Source organism: Bactrocera latifrons, unplaced genomic scaffold, assembly GCF_001853355.1.
Source record: "Bactrocera latifrons isolate USDA-ARS-PBARC rearing strain unplaced genomic scaffold, ASM185335v1 scaffold_76, whole genome shotgun sequence".
Taxonomy (NCBI): Eukaryota; Metazoa; Arthropoda; class Insecta; order Diptera; family Tephritidae; genus Bactrocera; species Bactrocera latifrons.
Window position 1 is genome coordinate 494,176 of NW_017537445.1, and position 9,720 is coordinate 503,895.

Consider the following 9,720-nt stretch of genomic DNA (forward strand, 5'->3'; position numbering starts at 1 on the left):
ACCGTTATGTGAACAAAACTATAATACTCTCTTTAGCAACTTTGTTGCGAGAGTATAAAAAGTACCAGCTAATTGTAAACAAAACGCAAAACATTCAATTATTTATCAATATTTATTTTGTCGCCTTCAAAGTAATCCCCACCAGATGTAATACCACTTATGGCAACGATTTTTCCAGTCCTCGAAACACTTTTCATAAGCACTTATTGGGATGATCATCAGCGATGTTAGTGTTATCTCTTGGATCCACTGAAAACGGGTTCCACGTAGCGGTAATTTCAGTTTGAGGAACAAAAAAAACTCACACAAAGATGATTGATCGATTGTATTCATTGCGTTTTTCCGTTTAAATTCGGTCACAAACGGCTGAATATGGTCAAATATAACTTTTTATTAACCGTCTGTGCATTCGGACATCCATCCATATTTATGATGAACCACACCACGAATTTCAAAAAAAAAAACAATGAGCATCACCTCGATTTTTGAGCAGCTTTGGCGCAGTTATTTTGGTTTCGGCTCATTTTTTTCACTTCATTCATATAAATTCGCACAATTATGCAAGTTCCAAGACACATGTTTGCGATACTCTTTAAAAAAAATTCAGCTTTATAGGCACGAGTCGAACAATAATGATTTTCATACCCAATGTATCCACTAAAATCATTCGAACGCGACTCGCGACAGATGTCTCTCAACCGTCTTTGAAGGCTTTGTGCCACTTCTAGGCTTGTGTTTTTGACAAAACTTAATCAATATAAGCCTTTTCTAACACTTGCAACGATACTTGCACTCAATTGGTTCTCTAAGCTGCCTTAGTTCTAAGAGTGGAGCTGCTGTTATTATGTCATATTAGGTTTAACGGATGCAAAATCAACTCACTCTCTTCCGATGCCGATAAATAACTACGTTTGACACTTTTTTGTGGGACATAAAACCGAAGGATTACTAATTCTTTTCCTTAGCATTATAAGTTTCTTTGGAAATACTGTAACCACACGAGCCTTAAAAGACCAACAAGACGAAGTTGCGATAACCTCAGAGTCCTTCAATTAACCACCAATGGCATTTCTTTGGAAAAGCATAGTCTTACTTAATGCAAGAGTCTACACTGTAAATAGTAAAGCATATACTCGTAATATATATTATAATATTCATTTCCGGCTACACCTTTAGAAGGTGAGAATTTAAGGGCTTTAACAAGAATAGATAGATTAAGGTGTTAGATTAATAAATGAGGAATGCATCGCAATCTTAGGTCTATTGTGCCCTCACAAGACTAGATATATAGTAGATGTTTTCAGCCATCCGGGCGAACTAGCTGGAATCGAATTAGCGGAACGGTTTTGAAGATTTTGATCCATTTAAAAACTTTTTTTTATCACAACGGCACAATCTATAAATGGCCAAGTGTGGTTATGAGGATCAGTTTTCATACCAATCATATATATCATAGTTATAATCCTGTTACCGCTCTATAAATATTCAACTGCATTTATTATAGCACAGTTTGATACCCACACATCCAAATCTTCATTTCCAGCGTCCCTTCCATCGGTCTGTATATATTGAGCATTGGATATAAATATATATACATATTTTACTCAGTTTAAACAAAAGCACAAAAGCATGGTTCAGATAACTTTTTGACTCAGTACTTTGTCAACTGTCCGACGCATGCAATGTAATTTCGAGATTCCATTACGAATTCATTTGCATCAACAATTTTGTGATATACTTAGTAGTTGCCACTAGAATAAACTTATAAATATTTATATAGTATATATTTTTTGCAATTTCTAATTAATACTTAGTTTAAAGACTACAGGAGAATTTTCCTTTAAACACATTTGAGCCATGTTAATGCACAAAAATTTCGTGCATTTAGCTGAATTTACCAAATTTAAGTAGACAACACTGCCCGAAAATGGTCGATATTAGCTATTGTTTGACAGATGTCGCTTGAAGTCTGTTACCCCCTTTGTGTTTACGGCATCAGAAGTAAGTTGTTTTTTATATTGCTAGTTAAATTATGGGCTAGTATATTAACAAAAACAATATGTTTAGATTGCAGAAAATAAACAACGCACAGTTTGCTATACATTTTTCCAATATTCTTAACTTTCTTGAAGGCGAAAGTTTGTCTTCAACCTGACTTCGGTTCTTAAAATACAAAATTTTTGATTTCAATCCCAAGTTAAAATACCCATAATATCCAAATATTTGTTAGATGTGGCTGGACTGTTGTAATCCCAGCTGTTATGGCTGCGTTACAATCAAGTATTGCTTTTAATGGCATTTTATTATCTTTTAACGTAAATAATAATAAACGAGTGTTAAATTTTTATTGATTTTCCAAAATTACCAAAACTTCCATTAATAATTTCCTCTCTTCCATTTTAATCACATTTTTTTTTTTTATAAATAAACAAATTTCACAATCAGCTGTCTAAATGCATAAATCTGCTGTCTAGCACCATAGAATCTTAATGCTTATTGGCATATCTTAATGCACATTAATTATGCTCGTCTGTCAAGGCTATTAAATTGCACCTTGTATTTCCATATAACTGGTCAGAAGTAAAGGTACTTGTACCACAATTTCTCCCTTAATAGCTCTATACCTATCTATGAACTCGCAAACGCCGTAATAATACTCAAAGATATGAAGCAATTTGTTTTTCTCGACTTTTCTATCTTTTATCTTCAAGTTAGCTGATTGTGCTATAGTTGCTGACCAACAATACTGTCTGGATGTGATTTGATTCCTTCCGCTTCCACAACGAATGGTACAGTAGCTAGAATACTACTGCCACAGCTACATTCTCAATTCTAGAAATGAAATGTGCAAATGGTTGGCAGTGAAGTGAATGACATGAAACCGCTCGCAGCTAGTGACAATAACAAAAACAAATGCAAAAGCAAAACTATTAAGCAACAAAGTATAAGTATACGAGTATATGCAAATAACTGCCGTCCTGCCAGCCATATCCTGTACCGTTTGGCCAGCTATGTAAATATTTGCATTTGCATTCGTCGTCGCATTTTCATTTCCATTTGCATTTATATCCACATTGTGTGGTACGTATTTGCGCGCGTCCACATTCCCGCAGGATAATGCTCATACCCATACTCATAACATCCATATATCACAATTACGAAAATGCATGGAATCTTTTTTACGATGCGTTGAACTTTTAAGTGAATTTTGCGAATGCAATGAAATATGTGAAATGCAATGATTTCTATGAGTGTGTGTGTGTGTGGGAGTGGATATATACAAGTCACTCGGGTTTAGCGTGATGCGGAAGCGGGATATAGTCCTTAGTGAAGCTGAGCGTAAAGTAAATACCGTTATGTAAATAAGAAATGTTAGTCAAATCATCTCGTGAACTAGAAGGCAAAAATTTGACTACTGAAAATTAATAGCAGAATTACTTTGCTTACTTTCCTTACTTGAAAATGGAGTTGCTAGAAAATGAATCGCGACAAGCTAGATCAGTGTTTGCCAAAGTGGGCGATAACGCCCCCTTGTGGGCGCTGCAGGTGTCAAGGGGGGCGGTAAGAGACCCAAAAAAAAAATGGGGGCGTTGTGTAGAGGCCTTCATACTCGTATATCTGTCCTCTCTTATTGAATATAGAAAAAATGAAAATCATGTCAATCGGTCGCTCCGTTTCATAACGAGGCATCTCGACAGGATAGAATTTATAGAATACTAACTGTCAAACGTATTGCTATTGTCATTGCCAAATCTGTATGTGGGCATTTGCTATCACTCTTTGAGCTCTTGAAAAATTTATTTTATCACTTGCGAAATGACGTCGGGTAGGTAGCTGATGTAGCGCACGTTTTGAGCTTTTGAACTCCTTAAATCTTTTATGTGGAAAAAAAAAGGATCTTTATCCTTTCTTACAAATGTATTTCTAGGAAAAATAAGATAATACGATAGGATAAAGGTCCTTTTTTACAAATGTATTTCTAGGAAAAATAAGAATTCATATTTTTGGACTACTATATAATAATTGTGCTTAAGCATTCCTATATAAACAATGTAATTTTTATTTTATATTCATATGTGATTTGGCGCGCAATAGATGAGCATTTCTTACACCTCCTTTACAGTACTCGCGAAGTTAAACGTATTTCTCAAAGCAAAACAATGTCGGAAGTAAAAAAGAAGAGACGGCAATACTGTGCGGTATACATTAAATTCGGATTCATTGAAAATCCCACAAACCCATCCTCGCCTTTGTGTATTCTATGTCTAAAAACATTTTCGAATGAAGCAATGAAGCCTTCAAGACTGCCAGATCATTTGAATAAAATGCATCCAGATAAAAGAGACAAGAATGTAGCATATTTTCAAGACCTAGAGAAGAAGCATAATACTCAGCCAAGTGTAGCAAAACTATTTTCGGCGTCTGCTAAGCAAATTGACGACGGACTTCGTGCTTCGTACAATATCTCTTTGTTAATTGCTCAAAAAGGCAAACCACATAACATCGGAGAAGAGTTAATATTGCCAGCAATAAATGAAGTAATAACTACCGTGCTTCATAAACCGGCCGCAGATATTATCCGCAAAATTCCTTTGTGTAATAATTCTGTGCAAAGACGAATTGATGAAATGGCTGAAAACATTGAAGAATCATTGTGCGATCACTTGAGCACAAGCTAAGTCTCAATTCAGCTCGATGAGTTCACTTTACCAACTAATGAAGCACTGTTGTTGTCTTACGTGTTATTTATTATAGATGAGAAAATATGTGAACAACTATTATTAGCTAGAAATTTAGAGACCGATACAAAAGGCGGAACCATATTCAATATATTAGAAAAGTTTTGCGATTAGAAAGAGATTCCTTTGAAAAATATTATTTCAATTGCTACGGATGGCGCTCCGGCTATGATAGGGTGCCATAAAGGCTTAATAGCGCACTTAAAAAATAAAATTCCAGATGCGCTTGGTGTACATTGCGTTATTCATAGACAACATTTAGTTGCTAGAAACTTAAGTGAAAAACTATTTCAATGACTGCAATATGTCATCAATGCAGTCAATAAATTCCGCAACAGCTCTTTGAATGATAAATTATTTCATCAGCTTTGTGTTACTAATGACGAGGATTTCATTCAATTTGTTGTTGTTTTATACTGAAGTTCGTTGGCTATCAAGAGGCAATTGTCTGACTCGATTCTACAACCTGTTTGACTCTGTTATAGAGTTCTTGGAAACAAAAGATACAGAATTTCAAGACAAGCTCATAACATCAAAGAATGATATAGCTTACATGACAGATCTGTATAAATTGTTCAACGACATGAATCTCCAACTGCAAGGCGATAAACTAAATTTAATTAAAACAAAAAAGAAACTGCTTCTACACAAAACGAATCTGGGCAGACATGAGTTTCACAATTTTCCGAATTTATCAGTATCATGCAGTAACGACGAATTGTTTGCCCACTGCCAACATTTGGAAAACCTCAACATTGACTTCACCGAACGATACCAGGACATTTTGAACATGGAAATACCAGACTGAGTATTTTGACTGACATTTTCAAATGTCAACACAGCAATGCCACCTCAGCTGGAAGAAGAACTTATAGCATTGACAACAAACGAGTAAATAAAAATCAAGTGCAAAAATGGTCACCAAGAATTTTGGCTACAAAAACCGATCTCGCAATTATACCCTGGATTGTGGTCAATCGTTCAGCGATTCTTGATAGCATTCCCATCGTCATATTTGTGTGAACGTGGATTTAGTGCTGTGACAACACTGCTTATTAAAAATAGAAATCGTTTGCTTGTTACCGAACGTGGCGACTTGCGACCGTTCTTGAGTAAATTGGAACCTGATATTAACAAACTTATTAAACAGCATCAGATTCATCCTTCATATTAGTTTTTATATATGGATCGTTTATTTTAGTTTCATTTTTAATAAAAGATTCTCTCTTTTAATACTATAAAGTTGTGTTTCAATAAACATTCTTATTGGCAGGTGGAGCCCGTAAGAGTTAAGTTGAGACCTAAGCGCCGTTGTACTGCGCTCAGGTTTCAAGTTGCTGGTAATAGTAAAAGTTTCGTTTAGAACTCTCCGTTAATATACATATATAGGTCACAATAATTAATTTGAAGTTATTAAGTGGTTTTTAAATAGCTGAAAAAATGGGGGCGCTAAAAAAATATTTAATCTCAAAGTGGGCGGTAAACAAAATAAGTTTGGGAACCACTGAGCTAGATACTATATATAGACAGAGACAGAAATAGAGTGAAAAAAAGGCAGATTAGAGACAAAGGAAAATTGAGATAGAGAGAATTTAGAGAGAATACAGTCGTCCCTAAATATAAGCGTTTGTTGTAAAAAGTAAACTATTTGCTGTGAACAAAAATTTAAAAATTATGGTTAACATTTACGTTATGAATGACTTAAAGGTGATTGCAAGTGTTTTTTACTCGTAAAAACCGTATATTTTATTCGGACGGGTGAATGTATTGATCAAACTGAACCCAGAATAATTTATGACATCCACTAGGTTTACTCATGAGTAGTTGAAGGCTTTTTGAATATATTTAAGGCCATGACTGCGTAAGTACTCGTGCAGAAATCTCATTCACCAGAGCAAAGATTATACATAACCTTATAATAAGTACGATGAAGTGGTTTACTTTATTGTTAACTTCATATTAGTCCTAGTTTCTTGGCTCATGGCAGCGCCCCTCCAAATAGCAATTAATAAATTACTAAAATGCCAATTAAATGAAAAATATTGCACTCACCCCGAAACTATTTCTAGATCAGCCTCCACAGCTGTGCAATTTTCACCCAGTTCGCGCACTGCACCGCCACTCCAGCCGAATAGCCAACAAAGGATGCCCACGGTCTCTAGGATCGCAAACAGGCACCATGACTCCTATTCTGATCAGCCGAAAACGCGTATCGCTAGCTGCGGTCCAAGAAACCAAGTTAAATAACCACTCAGATATAATGTGAGTGAGATAGTGGTAGAGGTCTAGCCTTCAATGAGGTCAAACTATTTAACATAATGATCCCTTCGGTTACATGTTGCTCGATAAGACATCACCCGAAAATAGGTGCGCTACTTCGTGGAGAAATCTGCGAAAGCTTTTTGACTTATTTTTGAATGAAACAAGAATAAATTCTGTATAAGGCATCGGATAAGATGGACAGGGGTATCTCTTAATCTAGTTAAGGGTTAACATGGGTGTACGGGTTTCAAATAAATCGATTATTTTTATTGTCCTATTAAATTCTACAACACCTTTAAGTTTTCAAGTTCGTCTGAGTAATAGTTTCGGAGATGCAGCCTTGCAGAACTTGTGCGCTTGAGGCTAGCTAGGTTAAGTGCGCCATCTTTGAACGCGTTTTACTCGAAACTGTGTTTTTGAAGTCGGTTGACAAGATTTCTCGAGAACTACTCTTCGTAAAATTTTACACATGTCTTGGAGACACGATTCTTAAAGACTTGATTAAAGGATTTTTACCACTATACATAAGAAAAATTGTTGTTATTTAAGACAATATTTTAGACGTGTTGTAGAATTTTAAGAGTAAATATTGTATTGTCAAAAAAGTCTTGCGGTATTTTTATTGAATTTTTTCTTTTTCAATTTTCAATTGTTCATAAAATTTTTTTTGATGACTCTTGACCGATGCTACGGCTGCTACTATGCCGGTCTCTTTCAGCCAATTCAGCGATTTTATCGCAATTTTCGACGACAGGTCTTCCGGAGCGTGGCGCATCTTCGAGGTGGTCACCAAAACGAAAACGTTGAAACCATCGTTGTGCGCTGGAAATGGAAACTGTATCGGGTCATAAACTGCACAAATTTTATTGGCGGCTTGAGATGCATTTCTGCCTTTATCATAGTAGTACTGTAAAATATGCCGTATTTTCTCTTTATTTTACTCCACGTTTGGGACGCTATAACTCACGGACGTCTTAAAAGTAACGACAATCAATCAAACACGTGTTAGCGCGTGAAATGAGCTTTCCAAAAAGGTATAGCATGACCCGATGCGACGAATAAAACTAGAAGTACGCGCTCTCAGCGCCAACGAGCGAAAATACCGCAAGACTTCCGTTATTGGCTCTATATTGATAAAGTGGTCTATCCCACATCCATCAGCTTGGTCATATACTATTTTTGAGACAGTCCTACAACTCAAACAATGATTTTTCAAACTTTCTTTAAAAATAAGATGAAAATAACAACATACGAAATATTAAATATCAGAGGGAAATAAAAAGTAGGGCTGCATTCTGGTATACCCTTCGTTTCAGTATGAACTGTCACGTATAGCGAGCAAAGTTATATGTACATGGGCCTTTATTCTCAGATAAAGCATCAAATTAGTGATCAACATACTTTTGGCTGTAAGTGCAACAGATATTTCTTGATGGTTTTGGTCGCATAAAATACGTTGAAGTTACATTTTCGAAAACCCTCTGAACATAAAAATGAGCTAATCTTTAAAATTTTAAAGCAGGTCTAAATAAACTTGGTCCTCAAATGTTTTATTCTAACTGTAGAATTACGAAAGATCGCCAATAAAAAATTTGACATCCACCAATTAGCAATAGGATCGGCCTACACTATCATCATAAATTTGAACTATTTGAATTTTATACACTTTCCTTGCGAAGAGCAAACTACCTCGTAATTAGGCGTATCTTCAAAAACGGTTTTTATCTCAAGTTCTCAATAAACTGCCTACACTTTTGCCCTTTCCGATGGCTACTTTTATTTTGCTATTATTTTTTCAATTTATCAGCATATCAAATCCTTCATATTCCATAGAAAGCACATCACTGACGAGAGAGAGAAATAGGGAGAGCAAGGGAAAAAACTAGTTGTGTTTTCTATCTACTGGGATTATAAAATTGTATGAATTTCTTTGTCTCGTGTTTATTGCCACAAAATAGGCACGTTTAAGAGTGTGAGTAGTAAAACAACACAGGGATTTCTAGTTTCAAATTCGATGAGCGCTTGATAAGCAATGCACCCATCTGGTCTCTAGGGAACCAAAATAGAGCTTTCGTATCAAGTCTGGGTTCTAAAAGAGCATTGTCGCCTCGGTGTATTTATTAGTTGGTAAATTTCATACTACATATTTGCCACATGGGGCTCATTACACAAATTCTTGGGAGTATTATGAGTTTAATTAATTTAACTTACGCATTGCCTAATTTATAATTAATTCTTGTTTTATTCAAATAAAAATCAAGAAGTTTCCACGTCACCTTAAGAATTTTCCACTACACAAAATTCAAATAAAATTAAAAGAAAAGTACAATTATTTTTGCCAATGTTTTTACATTTAAATTCGTCTTACATATATTTTGTAGCGTTCAAGCAAAACGAGCGGGAAGCTAAATACTGCTGAATAAGTCAAGCAGGAAGTCAAGCAAACCAGTACGCAGACGAGTTTTTAACTCACATCGTAGAAGTATAACGGCCGTTTGTGGCGAGGCAGTCAACATGATGTGTTGAATACAATGCTCGCGACAGACTGCAAACGACATCTGTCAAATATTAAAATACACACGTTCTTATGGACGGACCTATTTTGATAGCTGCACGACTACACGACGGCAGGCCGACAGTTGTCGTTCTCGCTAACTTCAATTTTATCCTATATTTGCCAACGACAGTAGGACGACAGTAGAGTTGACAGTAGAATGGA

General features: G+C 35.6%; 1 pseudogene; it reads left to right on the forward strand.

The window, feature by feature from the left end:
- The first annotated feature begins 4,160 nt into the window (after nucleotides 1-4,160).
- On the forward strand, nucleotides 4,161-5,913 carry LOC108976380 (annotated as a pseudogene).
- The last annotated feature ends 3,807 nt before the right edge of the window (nucleotides 5,914-9,720 follow it).